Source organism: Malus domestica, chromosome 15 (genome assembly GCF_042453785.1).
Source record: "Malus domestica chromosome 15, GDT2T_hap1".
NCBI classification, from domain to species: Eukaryota; Viridiplantae; Streptophyta; class Magnoliopsida; order Rosales; family Rosaceae; genus Malus; species Malus domestica.
Genome location: NC_091675.1, coordinates 22,981,049 through 22,997,022, shown reverse-complemented (window position 1 = coordinate 22,997,022; position 15,974 = coordinate 22,981,049). Strand labels below are relative to the sequence as shown.

The following is a 15,974-nucleotide window of genomic DNA, read 5'->3' as shown; positions in this document are numbered from 1 at the left end:
TTGGGTTCAGTGGTGATACCTGTGGAGAAGCAGTTCTTGGAGACGTTTGTGAACAGATTCGCAATGATCCAGCGGCAAAGTAGCCACTGCAGAAAAACGCAGCTGGATTTTCCTCCTTTACCATCGCTTACTCCCCCAACAAAATCAAAACCCAGCTAGACGAGGAAACGCAGAGAGACAAGGAAGAAGAACACGTTAAAAGGACATTTTTACCCCGCATTTAACGAACAACTAACGGAAAAATCACTTGTGAACTAAATTTGTTAACGGACTATACCATGAGGGTTTAAATTCTAATTTTTTTACCATGAGGGCTATCTTCCGATAACCTTATTAGTTATTACCACGAGGATCATCTATCCGATTAGGCCTTCAATAAATTTTAAATGCTTTGTCTGCGCTCTAAACTTTTTCACTACAATGTGTTAGATATTCTAATTACTAAATCAAATTATCACCATTCCATCTAACAAGAAAAAAAAAATCCAACATTATTCTTATCATTCACAGATGTGTGCTTCTCAATATTTGTTCTATACAAATTTTAATGCACCTGACACTCACTTCAGGATCATTGGCATTGATCAAATAAGGTGACCAAATTCTTATCATTGATCGTTCAATACCTTCTCTCTTTGCTTAGTTTTTATTCACCCCTCTTAAGACTTATTAACTTTGATATGCTTCAAGTTATTCGTTGGTATAGAACCCACCTCAACTGCTTTCAAAATAATAAGATGCTCCTTTACATAATTATGTGAATTATTTAATTTTCAGAAGAACTTGATTTAAACTTTTTAATATTTACGCAGGCAAGGGAAAGGGAATTGATAAAGCAGAAAGCTTTAGAGAAAGCTAGAAAGCTTCAGGTAATAATCGTGAATGTATTTTGGGTTATTCTTCTTTTCATAGGCTCGAAATGTAGTCCTTATTTTGTGGTTGAAGTTTTACTAAAAGGTATTAAGATAGCTTTTTTTTTTGTCAATTTTCCTTCCTTTTTGGTTGATGGTGGCAATAATACAGGTATAAAAAAAATTAAAAAAAAATTGCATGTTTCAGAGGAAAAAACACAGTAGGGCACACTTGGAAGCAAACCTCACTTTGTATACACATGCTTTACAATGCGTGGAAAACCACATGAATCCTAAAAATGATAGTAGCAAATATGATGTATTGGAACTAATATTTTATTAACATCTTTCTTGCGGTGTTGGAGTTATGCCAGGATGGGTAGTTTACCCCTGGTGTGGGTTGGTGGTTGTTTTGTGTTATGTGTTACGATACTTACAACTAATGGATTTGTTTCTACTCTTCTTCTTGAGTGATAGTTTAGTTAATTTCTGATTACTTTCTTACAGGTTACATACATATGGTTTATACGAAGTAAGAGTTTCTGGTGATGGTAATTATCAAGTAGCTGCAATAAAGAGAATGCAAAGTAATAGGTTTGTCATCTTTTGATTTATATTAATTTCTTTGGTATCTGAATAATGAGAATGCAAAATAACAGTTCCCATTTCTTATTGTTTCGCAAATTAATAATTATGCTATTGATTATATTTTATTGTGTTAATGTGTAGCATAATACAGTGAGAGTGAAGAATGAATAAGGGTAAGATTTTCAAGCTATCCAAGGGCTTTACTGCTTTAGTATAACAAAATGTTTCGACATTTTAAACTTTTTTTTCCTATTTACTTTTAAATTTTTTTGGCCTCTCGAATATATTTTGTGCATTAGTTTTACATTTTGGCTTTAATCTCATTAGTTTGATTCTAATTCAATAAATTTGTGTAACATACAGTTTTCTTTTAGAAAAAGAATTGACATTTGAATAAAAGTTGTAGTCTTGCTTGATATTACTAGAATGTCTGTTTGCATTTCTTTAAAAAAAAATGAGTAAGATGTTATTAGTGAAAAAGATGTGGTTTAGAGTGGACATCCTTTTCATTCTACCAATAGAGTTATCATTTCATGTCTACTTTACATCCTTTACATTTGTCTATTAGAAAAAGATTTAGAGTACTTAGATCTAATGGAAGACGTCAAACAGAACTGAGCGCAATAGTGTTCTAGGATTTATATAGCTAACCTTACTTAGTGGGAAAATGTTTTGTTGTTGTTGTTTTGTCAAACGATAAATTTTGTTAGATTAGATGTTATAAATTTCTTCATATCTAAATTCATTGCATCTTTTATTTATTTTTTCTTTTGCCTAGGCTGCTTTCTTGGCAATCAAGAATAATACAGGGAAACTTTTGACATTCAAATAAACAACTTTTATCATCTGTTATCAATGTAATTGATACCTTTTTGCATGTATTTCACAATCTTCTATATACAAGTACTACTATTGAATCAAAAGCCACAAGAACTACTTAAATAAACACACATCTAATCTACTTAAATAAACACACATCTAATCTTTTTGCCATCCACATAAAAACTAATCTATGATCTTTTGTATGTGATCCGTATCAATCAATTTTTTTTATATGTGAAAATCTTCTTAATGCTGTCAATATAAACAATATTAGGGGGTGTATTCAATTGGAATTTTGAGAGATTTTAATTCTTTTAATGAATCCAAGGGTATTCAATCAGGATTTTAAGTGATTCTCTGAAATTCAATATGTGTTCAATCAGGATTTTAAGATAGTTTATTAAAATCCTTAGAAATCCGGGTGTATTCAATTAGAATTTTAAATAAGTTTATAATATTTCAAGTGTATTCAATTAGAATTTGAATTTAAAAATTTGGAAAAGTTGAGGAATTAGAGGGAATTTGAGAGATTTTGCAGTGTATTTTAAGCATCCACAAATCTCACATCTCCCCATGAGATTTCGAGAGAATTGAATCAAAATTTTATATGAAATCTCTACAAATCAATTAAACTCCATAAAAATTCATGAATTTATAAATCCATTAAAATCTCTCAAATTCTCAATTGAATACACATCCCTTAATCTTTTATATTTTGTATACACAATCTTTCATACAATTTTTTAGCCCCCCATCAATGTGCGGGTATCAATTGCTAGTTAAATTCTAAAGTACAACAAAGGTGTCTTTAGTTTTGCCTGTAAGCAATGTAGTTCGCCAGAGCGATCGACGGTGCAGCCTTTTCGGGATCGAAACCAGCGAGCTGTTCCTTGGCATCCTTGTTCAGTTTCTCAGCAAACTCTCTAGATTTTTCATTCCCCAACAGCTTCGGATAAGTCACCTTATCCGCGACCAAATCCTTCCCTGCCGTTTTTCCCAATTCCTAGGACGATTTGGTGACATCAAGGATGTCGTCGACAACCTGAAATAACAATCCAATGTACCTTGCGAAAGTCCTCATCTTTTCGATTTTGGAATCCAACCCACCTCCCAGAATCGACCCCAGAACCACCGAGCACTCCAACAGCGCCACCGTCTTCTGGAGGTGGATATATTCGAGTTGTTCGAGTCCCAAATCGAACAACCCCTTTGAGTTTTTATCCACCACTTGCCCTGCCACGAGCCCTTCGGACCTAATTGACTTGGCCAATTCCCCAACCACCCTGATGATTCGGGCCGGCAAGACGTCGACGGTGGACCCGGTGACGTGCTCGAAGGCGAAGGCCAAGAGCGTGTCGCCGGCTAAGACAATGACGTCCTCGCCGAACACCTTGTGGTTGGTGGGTTTTCCGCGACGGAGGTCGTCGTTGTCAATACATGGCAAGTCGTCGTGGATCATCTCCACGGAGCAGGCCGTTGGCATGGGCTTGGATTCCGACCCACCAACAAGCTTGCACGTAGTGAGGCAGAGGACCGGTCGGACCTGCCTGCCGCCGGCGAGAAGGGAATACCGCATGGCCTCGTGTATCGTAATCGATTCACGGAGGGAGACGGCGGCGTCCAAGGCCTGGTTGACTGCCTCGGCCTTCTAGAGCATGTAGGATTTGAAATTAAAGGTGGGCTTCGGGGATTCTTCTTCAAATTCTTCTGTGAGTGTCTCTTGCTTAGTGAGAATGGCAGAGACGGCGAAAGCGGAAGCGGGTCGACGGCGGTGTGGGGCGGCGGAGGAAATGGGTATGGTGGTCTTGAGCGGGTGGAAGAGGTTGAAGGCTTAGGAGGATCTGGATCTGCCTACTTGATTCAACATTGAACAGGTCTGGAATTAGACCCATGAGCTCAGATTCATGCAGCTCATCTTTTTTTATTTGTAACTCTCAAAATTCTATCTAATTTGCTCAAAGACTGTTGGTTTTGCTCTGAAATTACAGCAATTGGGGGATGGATTTTCAGTGTTATATAGAGAGTGTGGTGAGTTATGGTTGTCCAAATAAGGTCATTGACACATTGCAAGCTCACATCCCCATTTTGGAATTTTAGAGAGAGAATGAGAGTGACAGTCTAGAGAGAGAGAGTTTGTGAATGAGAGTGAGAAGGGAGGTAGGGGAAGTGGTGAGAGCAGTACTGAGAACCAGCTAACCAAGGGAGGAGAAGAGGACAAGGCCTCAAAGAGATAGGGTTTATGGGTTGGGTGGAATTACTTGCCTGACTGAGTTGCTTCCATGCCAATTGGCATGTGGCTTTTTCCATTTTTGAATAAAACGGTATTTTAAACTCCTCCAATTACAACGAGTGACATTCGAATCAAATTTGAAAAGTACGGACACAATGTTAGACACCAAGATAAAAGTTTACATGCAATCGAGATCGACTCTACGAGATAAATTTACATGAATTGAGGTGTGAAAATGGCAATGTTTTAAATTTATCATCTGTTGTTGTCTGTTAAAATTTACTCACATGACATCGTATAATTGGTTTGAGATACTATTACTTTATCATGTCAGTGGCATGTAAATTCTTCTCATAACCCGTATATACACAATGTTTATTTTTTTGTTTAAAGCATCTACACAATTGACATCCTATATTTTGGAACACACAATTCAAACTATTCTAAGTTACAACAGAAAAATAATAACAACTCATTTATGTTTTTTTCCTCGTATACGTTTTTATTTATTTTGTTTGTCATTTTTCATTTGATTTATTCAAACTGATAGACACCGTATTAATTACAAAATTCATCCTATTTATTACCCCTCTTTTACCAGTAGAATTGTGTATACATTTCCATTTTTCAAAACTGAAATTCTCTATAGACTATCTACTACCTCATAGTTTAACGTCAGTTTTTATTCTATGTAAAATCAAGTGTAACTTCAACCTTTTCATTATGCACATATTTATAACTTATCGGAGATATCAATAAATAAGCTTTGCTTTATTTCAACGTATTGTGTTAAATACACCAAAGCCTTCTTCACTAAGTTCTTTGAAATTTTCTTTTGTTGAAGCTTGTATGTTGAAGCTTTGTGAATGAAGCATGTATGTTGAGGTAGTGCTCCCTTAATTTTCCAAGTGAGGAAAACTTCTAGGTTGGAGACTTGAAAAATCCAAGTCACTGAGTGGTAATGAGACTTCCGAGTATCAAGGTGCAGCAGCATATGGTAGGAGTCCCCAAAGTCTCCGATCGAAGGAGTTGACGAATAAGGTGTCTTGCTAGTAGCCAAGTTTCCAAAGTAACAAAACTTCACCATTTTCCTTTCTAAGTGGTAGCCCTAAACTCCTCCTTCATATATATTTGTTATGAAAGTTGTTAGGCCGAAAGAAGATGAGGCCTAGGCAATTTTTTTTTTTTTTAATTTTCGAATTTTCGAATTTCTGAATTTTCAAATTTCCGAAAAAATATATATATATATTAAGCTTTATAGGTGAAGCTTTGTTGGGTACCATGAATTGAATTTGCTTCACACTGATCAAGATAGTGTGAAGCTTTTGTAAGTGAAGCTTTTGTGTTGAAGCTTTGTAGGTGAAGCTTTTGTAGATGAAGCTTTTGTGGGTGAAGTTTTTGAGGTGGGTGAAGCTTTTATGGGTGAAGCTTTTATGGGTGAAGCTTTTGTTGGTGAAGCTTTTATGGGTGAAGCTTTTGTAGGTGAAGCTTTTGTGGTGGGTGAAGCTTTTGTGGTGGGTGAAGCTTTTGTGGGTAAAGCTTTTGTTGTGAAGCTTTTGTGGTGGGTGAAGCTTTTATGGGTGAAGCTTTTATGGGTGAAGCTTTTGTAGGTGAAGCTATTGTGGGTGAAGTTTTTGTAGGTGAAGCTTTTGTGTTGAAGCTTTGTAGGTGAAGCTTTGGAGTTGAAGCTTTGTAGGTGAAGCTTTTATGTTGAAGCTTTTGTAGGTGAAGCTTTAAAGTTGAAGCTTTATAGGTGAAGCTTTGGAGTTGAAGCTTTTGTTGGGTACCATGAATTGATTTTGCTTCACACTATCTTTCATCAAGATAGTGTGAAGCTTTTGAGAATTTGTAGTTGTCCTCCATTGATGAAGCTTTTGTTTGTGAAGCTTTTGTGGTGAAGCTTTGTTGGGTACCATAAATTGATTTTGCTTCACACTATCTTGATCAAGATAGTGTGAAGCTTTTGAGAATTTGTAGCTGTCATCCATTGATGAAGCTTCATTGAATTTCCCAATTTTTTTTTTTTTTTGGAAACTAGAAATTTGAAAATGTGGGAGAGACAACATATACAAATTTTGCTTCCACACTGTTGGGCAATAGATTGTGATGCAAGCCACACCTTGTAGTAGTCGAAGGTTTGGATGAACCATATAAATTGAATTTGCTTCGAACAATCTTGATCAAGAGTGTGTGAAGCTTTCTACGAGTTGTAGTTGCCTTTCATTGATGAAGCTTTTGTTGGCACCATAAATTGGTTTTGCTTCACACTGTCTTGATCAAGAATGTGTAAAGCTTTTGAGAATTGTGGTTTAACTACTTTGATGAAGCTCTTGTTGGTACCATAAATTGGTTTTGCTTCACACTGTCTTGATCAAGAGTGTGTGAAGCTTTTGAGAATTGTGGTTGCCCTCCATTGATGAAACTCTTGTTGGCACCATAAATTGGTTTTGTTTCACACTGTCTTGATCAAGAGTGTGTGAAGCTTTTGAGAATTGTGGTTGAACTCGTTTGATGAAGCTCTTGTTGGCCCCATAAATTGGTTTTGCTTCACACTGTCTTGATCAAGAGTGTGTGAAGCTTTTGAGAACTGTGGTTGAACACCTTTGATAAAGTTTTTGTTGGCACCATAAATTGGTTTTACTTTACATTGTCTTGATCAAGATTGTTTGAAGCTTTTGAGAATTGTGGTTGAACTCCTTTGATGAAGCTCTTGTTGGCACCATAAATTGGTTTTGCTTGACATTGTCTTGATCAAAAGTGTGTGAAGCTTTTGAGAATTGTGGTTGCCCTCCATTGATGAAGTTCTTGTTAGCACCATAAATTGGTTTTGCTTCACACTGTCTTGATCAAGAATGTGTGAAGCTTTTGAGAATTGTGGTTGCCCTCCATTGATGAAGCTCTTGTTGACACCATAAATTGGTTTTGCTTCACACTTTATTGATCAAGAGTGTGTGAAGCTTTCTACGAGTTGTAGTGTTTGCATTGTTATAGAGAAAAAAATATCTAAAGCAGATGCAAGAGGGCTGAATAGCTTGATCTTCGTATGCCATGCACTGAAGTTGTTGTTGGCTTGCAATAAGACTTTGTTGGTGACTATAACTCTTGTTGGGCATAAGTGCTCCCCTAGTTGAGTTGTCAAGCTTGAAGGTTTTTTATTATTTGTGAATGCTAGGAGTTCACATATATAAGTTGTACCACTCGTCTTCTGGTAGGTGGAATGAATGGTGAGTTGTTTTCATCACTTGGTTGGTGGTACGAAGGTGAGTTCCTTCATCACCTTTCATCACATTTCATCACCTGGTTTGTGGCACGAAGATGAGTTCCTTCTTCACCTGGTTGGTGACATGAATGGCAAGTTGCTAAATGATATTAGAGTACGGGTTGTACATTTCATCACCTGGTTGGTGGCATGAAGATGAGTTCATTCATCACCTGGTTGGTGGCATGAGTGGCAAGTTGCCAAATGATATTAGAGTACGGGTTGTACATTTCATCACCTGGTTGGTGGCATGAAGGAGAGCACGAGTTGTACATTTCATCACCTGGTTGGTGGCATGAAGATGAGTTCCTTCTTCACATTTCATCACCTGGTTGGTGAGAATAAGGGCAAGGTGTCGAGGCACATTGTAGCAAGTGTCGAATGACACAAAGTATGTTGAACCATTTCGAAGCATAATTGGCTTATGTATGAATGTGTTAGAATGTATGATTAAACGAATATACTGTGAAGCTGTTCATTTATTGGTATAGTCATATTGACATATACTTAGACTTTGTTTCATGTTGGAAACATTCATGTTGAAGCTTTGAACCCGAGTGTTTCATTGCTAGGAATGTAAGAGGATTAGGACCAAGTTGTCTAAATCACCTCTTTATTGAATTCATGCCAAATAGTCTTCGTTACATAGGATGCAGAACGGCTGAAGCTTAACACTTGTACAATACGAGTTTACTTGTAATAGTACTTCAAGTGATCAGCGTTCCATGGATGGCCAAGGGTCTTGCCATCAGAGCTTCTAAGCTTGTAGGAGCCAGGGCAACCGATGCCTACAACTTCAAATGGTCCATCCCAGTTTGGACTAAGTGTTCCTTCACTCGGGACTCTGTTGCAGAGTAATCTTTTCTTCAATACCCAGTCCCCCACTTTGAAAGAACAAGGTTTGACCCTTGAGTCATAGTAGTTGGAGATGCGCTGCTTGTAGGCGACATTCCTCAAGTGAGCCTGGTTTCTGTGTTCTCTAAGTTAAGAGTAAGTTGTTTGTCATTTTCGCTTTGCATGTAGTTCTGGACTCGGAACGTTACTTGCTCAAGCTCAACTGGGACAATTGCCTCTGTACCAAATGCAAGTGAGAATGGGGTTTCTCCTGTTGATGTCCTACACGAAGTGCGGTATGACCAAAGAACTTGGGGTACAAATTCTGGCCAACAACCTTTAGCCTTGTCCAAGCTGGTTTTCAAAGTTCGCTTGATTATTTTGTTGATGGTTTCGACTTGTCCATTAGACTGGGGATGAGCTGGGGAGGCAAAACATAAGTTGATGTTGAACTTAGAGCAGAACATCCTGAACTTATTGTTGTTGAACTATCGCCCGTTGTCAGTGACTATCACATTGGGAATGCCGAATTTACAAAGGATGTTCTTCCATACGAAGTCTTCTATTTTTGCCTCAGTAATGGTTGCCAATGGTTCTACTTCAGCCCACTTTGTGAAGTAGTCAACTGCAACGATTGCATAGTAAACCTTACCCTTCCCTACAAGAATTGGGTCGATCAAATCAAGTCCCCATTGGGCGAAGGGCCAAGAGCTGATCATATGAGTGAGCGACTTGGGAGGGGAATGAGGAATAGTTGCGTAGCGTTGACACTTATCACATGAGCGAGATATTCTGATGGCATCTTGGTGGAGTGTTGGCCAGTAATATCCTTGACAAAAAGCCTTGTGTGCTAGGGATCAAGATCCAGCATGATCTTCGCAGACTCCTTCATGTATTTCCCGAAGGACAATTTCCGCCTATGCGGGCATAAAGCATCTTAAGTATGGTAGGTTAAAACCCCGCTTGTAGAGTTGGTCATTAATGATCAAGTAACGGGTAACCTTGTATCGAATCTGCTTAGCTTAGACTTTGTCATTTGGAAGGATGCCATGAGCGAGGAATCTATAAATTGGGGTAATCCAACTATCCCCCTATTGTAAGTTGCACACTTCCGCAGCCATGGTGCTTGGTGCTGCCAATAATTCAACCTGAATTTTCTCCCAATCTTGTCTTCTACCATTGAGGCGAGGTGAGCCAAAGCATCTGCATGACTGTTTGCCATTTGAGGAATTTGGGTGATCTGGTAGTGGAAGTGCTTGAGCAACAATTGTGTTTGTGCCAAATGTGCTGCCATGGAGCTATCCTTAGCGTCAAATTCATTGGTGACCTGGTTAACCACCAATTGAGAGTCACTGAAGATATCAATTTGTTTAACTTCAAGGTGTTTGGCCAAACGTAAGCCTGCTATGAGGGCTTCATATTCGGCCTCATTGTTCGACGCCTTGAATTTGAAACGAAGAGCATACTCCATCACCACTTTTTCAGGGGTCGTAAGGACTAGTCCTGCTCCACAACCCTGTTAGTTGGACGAGCCATCAACATATAGACTCTATGCTGGGGCTATTGGTTCTATTTTCTGAGCTTCCGAGGGTAATGAAACCACTTCTTTAGGTGTAGAAATAATGTCAACAGGATATGTGAAGTCGGCGATGAAGTCTACCACTGCTTGGCCCTTCTCAGCTGGCTTTGGTTGGTAGGAGATGTCAAACTCACCCAATGCTATTGCCCATTTTATCATTTGCCCCGAAGTGTCAGGACTCTGGAGTATCTGTCAAAGATGATGATTGGTAAGCACGATGATGGAGTGTGCTTGAAAGTAAGGCTGAATTTTTCGAACAGACATGACCAATGCTAGAGCCAATTTCTCAATGTTGGAGTATCGTGTCTCTGCATCTTATAAGGCCTTGCTAGTGTAGTAGACAGGCCGTTCGACATTACCATCCTTTCGAATAAGAACGGAACTTACTGCTGAAGCTGATACCGACAGATAGATAATGAGAGTGTCACCAACCTCAGGTTTGGAAAGTATATGAGCTTTACTTATGTAGTCTTTGAGGTTCTTAAATTCCTCGGAACATTCATCAGTCCATGTAATGTATTTCTTACTTCCCTTAAGTGCTTTGAAGAAATGAGCACATCTGTCTGTGGCCTTAGAAATGAACCTAGTTAAGGCTGCCACCTTGCCAGTAAGGCTCTGGATGTCTTTTGAAGTTACCGGTTCCTTCATGTCGATGATTGCTTTGATCTTTTCGGGATTAGCCTCAATGCCTCGTTGGCTTATCATGAAGCCTAAGAATTTGCTAGAGCCTACACCGAAGGCACATTTGTTGGGGTTCAACCTCATTCAATACCTCTTCAGAATGGTGAAAGTTTCAAATAGGTTAGCGATGTGTTGGTTAGCATGTTTGCTCTTGACTAGCATATCATCAATGTAAACTTCCATGCTCTTCCCAATCTGTTCTGCGAACATTGAATTGACTAGTCTCTGATAAGTCACTCATGCATTTTTTAGGCCGAAAGACATGACTTTATAACAATATAGTCCCCTGTCAGTAGTGAAAGCTGTGTGTTCTTAGTCCGGAGGGTTCATGAGGATTTGGTTGTATCCTGAGTAAGCATCCATGAAGCTCATGAGTTCACACTCTACCGTAAAGTCTATAAGTATGTCAATGAGAGGAAGAGAAAAGCTATCCTTTGGGCATCCTTTGTTTAGGTCGGTGTAGTCGACACAAATTCTCCACAAGACCTTTTGGAGCAAGAGACTTTCTTTGGTCGGATTTTCTTAACAAAGACCACATTTGCTACCCATGTTGGGTAATTAACTTCGCGGACGAAGCCTATGCCTTTGAGTTTTTCAACTTCTGCCTTCATTGCTTCGTATCGTTCAGCATCATAAGATATTCGCATCTGTCTCACCGGCTTGGTCGTGAGGTCAATACTCAAGCGATAACATATGATATCGGGAGAGATGCCTGGCATGTCCTCGTATGACCAGACGAATACCTCAGTGTTCTCTTGCAAAAAAGAGATCAATGCCAACCGAATAGGTGGTGTCAATCTTCACCATGCGATCTGGATAATCTTTTGATATAGAAACCTTCTCCCGCTCTTCAGCAGGTTGTGCTTGCTAGGTGAAAGAGTCATCTCGAGGATCGTCAGGTTAACTGTTGCCACCGTGAAGATCGAAGTTGGCTTCGTCCAGGCTGGTTTTTATGACTTGGTCATGTATAGAAAAGGTTTCCTTGGACACAGGCATGTGTTGTTACTTGACCAAAGTGTTGTAACATGACCGTTGGGCAATCAACTACCAGGAAGTTAGTGGTAATGGTAGCTGTGTAAGGGCCTGTACCAATGGTGAAAGGTAAATGTATGCTCCCTATAGGTTGCATGATATCACCGGAGAAGCTTATCAGAGGAGAAATCGAGCGATCGAGCAAGTTTTCAGCTACATTAAGTGCCCTGAAAGCTTCAGCAAACATGATATTGACCGAAGCCCCCGTGTCTACCAAGATTCGTCTTACTTCAAAGTTGGCTATGTAAGCCTTCACGATCAGTGGGTCGTTGTGAGGGTACATGATACCTCTTTTTTCCTCAGGGTAGAAACATATTGGATCCCAGTTAGGCTTTTGATACTTGCCTCCCCTGATGTCTTCCACGTGAAACACTTGGTGGCCAGGCCTCAAAACTCGTTCGCTGTTTTTCATGGCCCTATTGGAAGATTCAGATATGGGTGTGCCGCTGCTTATGGAATATATCACATTCACTTGGCGTTGGTTACGGTTATCCTTGAAGGGTGAAGGAGGAATAGATCAATTTTTCCTTCACGCGCCAAAGCTTCAATATGATCACAAAGGGTGATACACTTCTCGCCATCATGGTCGTTATGTTCGTGGTAGCAGCAAAACGTGCCCATATTCTTCGTGGGCTTGTAACCCGACTGCCTCGGCATTGGCTTCGGTACCAGGTGTGCTATGCTAGGGTAAATGGTCACGCATGTGGCGTTCAAAGGCATGTATGTCTCATACCTCAGGGTAGGGCATGTCCTAACACATGTTTGGCCTACTGTGTTAACTACCTGGGGGCGGGCATTATCATGGTGATACCCTTGGTTATCGCGATAGTGTCCCTTACTCATTTTACTAAAATGGGACTGGTGAGGATGGAAATCTTTCCTTTTACCCTGAGATTAATATGTCTATTGACTTGGCGAAGTATTAAGTAAGGCAGAATGAGGCACCGCTGCCGTTTGGAAGGTCGAGGTCTTCTCATTTGGTTGGATCTGGTTTCCACTCCTTACTTGCTGATAAGGGGTGGTTGTGGGGGGTTTCCCTTGATATGTCATTGCCTTAGCGAAGGCATGGTTGTAAGCTTGTGCCACCACCTCAGAGTAAGTCTTCCAAGTGTTGGCATTGATCATGTACTTGAAGAAACAATCACGTAGGTCAGCCGTGAAGGCTTTGAGGGCAGTTTTATCGTCTGCCTCGGCACAACGGGAATACTCATGGCTGAAGCAGCCAGCATACATACGTAATGACTCGTTTGGCTTCTGGCGAATAGTGTACAAGTCATCCGCAGAGTGCAAGCGATCTGTCTGGAAAATGAGTTGAGAAACAAACAGTTTCTCAATTCCTCAAATGAGTCTACCGTTTCAAGTGGAAGACGGCAATACCAGTTTAGAGCTTTGCCAGAGAGGGTGGAGGGGAAGAGAAGACATCGCTATTCGTCGGTGTGCATCCGGTATGCCATGGTGGACTCAAAGTGGATAAGGTGTTCAATCAAGTCCTCATTTCCAGTATAGAGTTGCAAACCAAGCTTCTGTTTTGTCTTTGCTTGGAGAGGGTGTCGAGGATCCTCCTTGTAAAAGGGTCAGGCCTAGGTTGGCTCCAATCAGGTATCTCAGTTTGTTGTTCGGCCTTCAACTTGTTTACTTCCTTAAGGAGTTGTAGAACAAGAGGGTCTTAAGTAGAGTCATGTACCACTGGAGCTTTCTTTCGTAAATCTCCATCTCCTCTTGGAAGTAGGAAGGTTTGACCAAGAACATGTGATTTTTCCCTGGACTCGCCGTACTGACTTCCAAGGTATGTCTGTCGGAACATCTCTGAATCCCTTATACCTTCGTATTTCTCTAGGATTTGTTGCCCCTTCCCCAAATTGGTAGCCGGTCTGGGACATGGGAAATGACCGAGTCTTTCAGAGACCCTTGGGTCATTGATCTTCGAGCTTACATGGATGGGATTGTCTTGACGTTGCTTTAGGAAGTCTCAACAGTCGCGAAAGACAGATTTCGATCCTTCTACTCCTTCTGTAAGGAGGTGCCTTCCTCCACCCTTCCTGCTTTGGGTCTAAGTAGCTGGGTTGAGAGAAGTCTCATGTTGGTCACCATTTCGATGAGTAGCTCGCTCCTCAACAGGAATACCCATGTTGAGGGCAAATGACCTTCCGTGTTGGGGGGCACCCAGTTGATGGTTGACTTCCACAGGGGTGATGAGCTCGTGTGTTTTAGTATATCTATCATCGTGGAGCATCTCGACGACCTTCTCATACTGCTCTTGGAGAATCTCATTCTTTACCGCTATCTTGTTGTTATGAGCCTCCAGCTCATCGACTTTAGCCTGAAAAGCAAACTTCTTTTGTTCCTTCTTTTGTTGCTTCGCACCAGGTGCGAGGGGGGTGTCGTTTTGTGTGTTGTGGCTTCCTTCGCTCCCCATGTTGGAAATGGATGCCTGGTCAAAAGAGAGTGTATGAATGGTGGAAACCAGCTTAACAAAGCTGAAGCGAGTGGGAATAAGTGTCGTTCCCACAGACGGCGCCAAATGTTACAAAATCAATGAGGACTTTGGTACAACATAAAGTGTTAAGTTTGTGATCTTCGCTAAATTACTCCGGTCACTAATGTGGATAAGTATGTAAATGATAGAGACAGGGAAGCAAACACAAGATGTACGTGGTTCACTCAGATTGGCTACGTCTACGGAGTAGAGGAGTTCTCATTAATTGTGAAGGGTTTACACAAGTGCATAGGTTCAAGCTCTCATTTAGTGAGTACTAGTGAACAATTTAGTACAAATGACATTAGGAAATATTGTGGGATAACGATCTCCTTTTATAGAAGAGAGTTTCTAGTTTTGTTCTGACATTGACACATGTCATGTTGTGATTGACTTCCGATGTTGACACGTGTCGCCCTATGATTGGCTTTTGATGTCGACACGTGTCGCGCTTTGATTGGCCTCCTAGTTGGAGGGAAACTCTTTTGGGTCCTTAACGATATAACATTGACCGATGCTCGGTAGTTTCGAGATTGGTCAAGTATGGTACAAACAAACGATATTATTCACATTAAGGGGAAGAGAGATGAACTTAGACTCACAATGAGCTAGCAATAATATGGTTCAAATTTGTCTTTGGCAAGAATCGACCCTAAGACCTTTCACTTACAAGTGAAGAGGAATATCAATAAACCGTAGTACCAAGTGACAAAAGTTATTAAAAGAATTCTCTAAGCATTAATCAAAAAAGAAAAATATTATTTTGAATCTGTACAAAATTAAATGGCAACACCCATGAAACGGTCCATTTGCTGCTGAATAATCTCTTTTATTTGTAATTTTGTTAGAAGGAGGCTTTACATGTTACAGTGAGAAGAGCCGTTACATCCACTTGGCGTTTTCCCAATTTCTATCCCGCATGCATCTTTTTGGAATTTTTTTTCTTTCTGAAAATTGGGAGATTCATAACTTGGGCAAAGATGCCAAACATAACAAGGAGAGCCTACAGGCTACAACGAGGCAAGCGGACAACAAAGCAAAAGTAATACATCGAGCAGTAGAGAGAGTTACAAGGAAGACACATTAGCCAAGCTAACGCGTCGCCCCCTCCACTGCCCCCACAACATTAAGGAGGACAAGGTAAACCATCATTGTGAAGCACATGAACTAACGAAGATGGGGTCTGTTGACCCAAGTAACATCGCACATCTTTGGACTTCTTTGCGACGCCAACGAGTCTGCCGCCATGTTGGCTGATCTTGGAGTCCAAGACGAGTAACAGTCTTGGAAAGACTCCCCTAGCCTTTTAACCTTCACTAAGGTAGGGTAGGCCTCCCAGCCATTTTCCAACGAATCCGAAAGAGAGGAAATGGATTCGTAGGAATTAGATTCAACGATAACCATTCGGAGCCCCAAAGCCAAACCAAATTTGTACAGGGTCTGACCCCATGCCTCCCACGCTGTTTTATTTAACAACCTTCATATTTTTTTTAATATATATTTAGTTACTACAATTTAGTGGTATTCCTCTTACTTGTAATGAGAAGTTTTAAGTTCGAGTCTCGTCCAAAGCAAAGTTAAACCACATTATTATGGCAAACCTATTGTAAAGCTTCCAACTA

At 40.3% G+C, this 15,974-nt stretch overlaps 1 long non-coding RNA gene and 1 pseudogene across 1 annotated transcript; one reads left to right on the top strand and one right to left on the bottom strand.

Moving 5' to 3' along the window:
* The first annotated feature begins 491 nt into the window (after positions 1–491).
* On the top strand, positions 492–876 carry LOC114821775 (uncharacterized). The gene is made up of 2 exons (XR_003769564.2): positions 492–593; positions 813–876. It is a non-coding gene; the product is annotated as an uncharacterized lncRNA (long non-coding RNA).
* A 2,012-nt stretch (positions 877–2,888) lies between these two features.
* On the bottom strand, positions 2,889–4,557 carry LOC103415980 (geranylgeranyl pyrophosphate synthase, chloroplastic-like; annotated as a pseudogene).
* Positions 4,558–15,974: the final 11,417 nt, after the last annotated feature.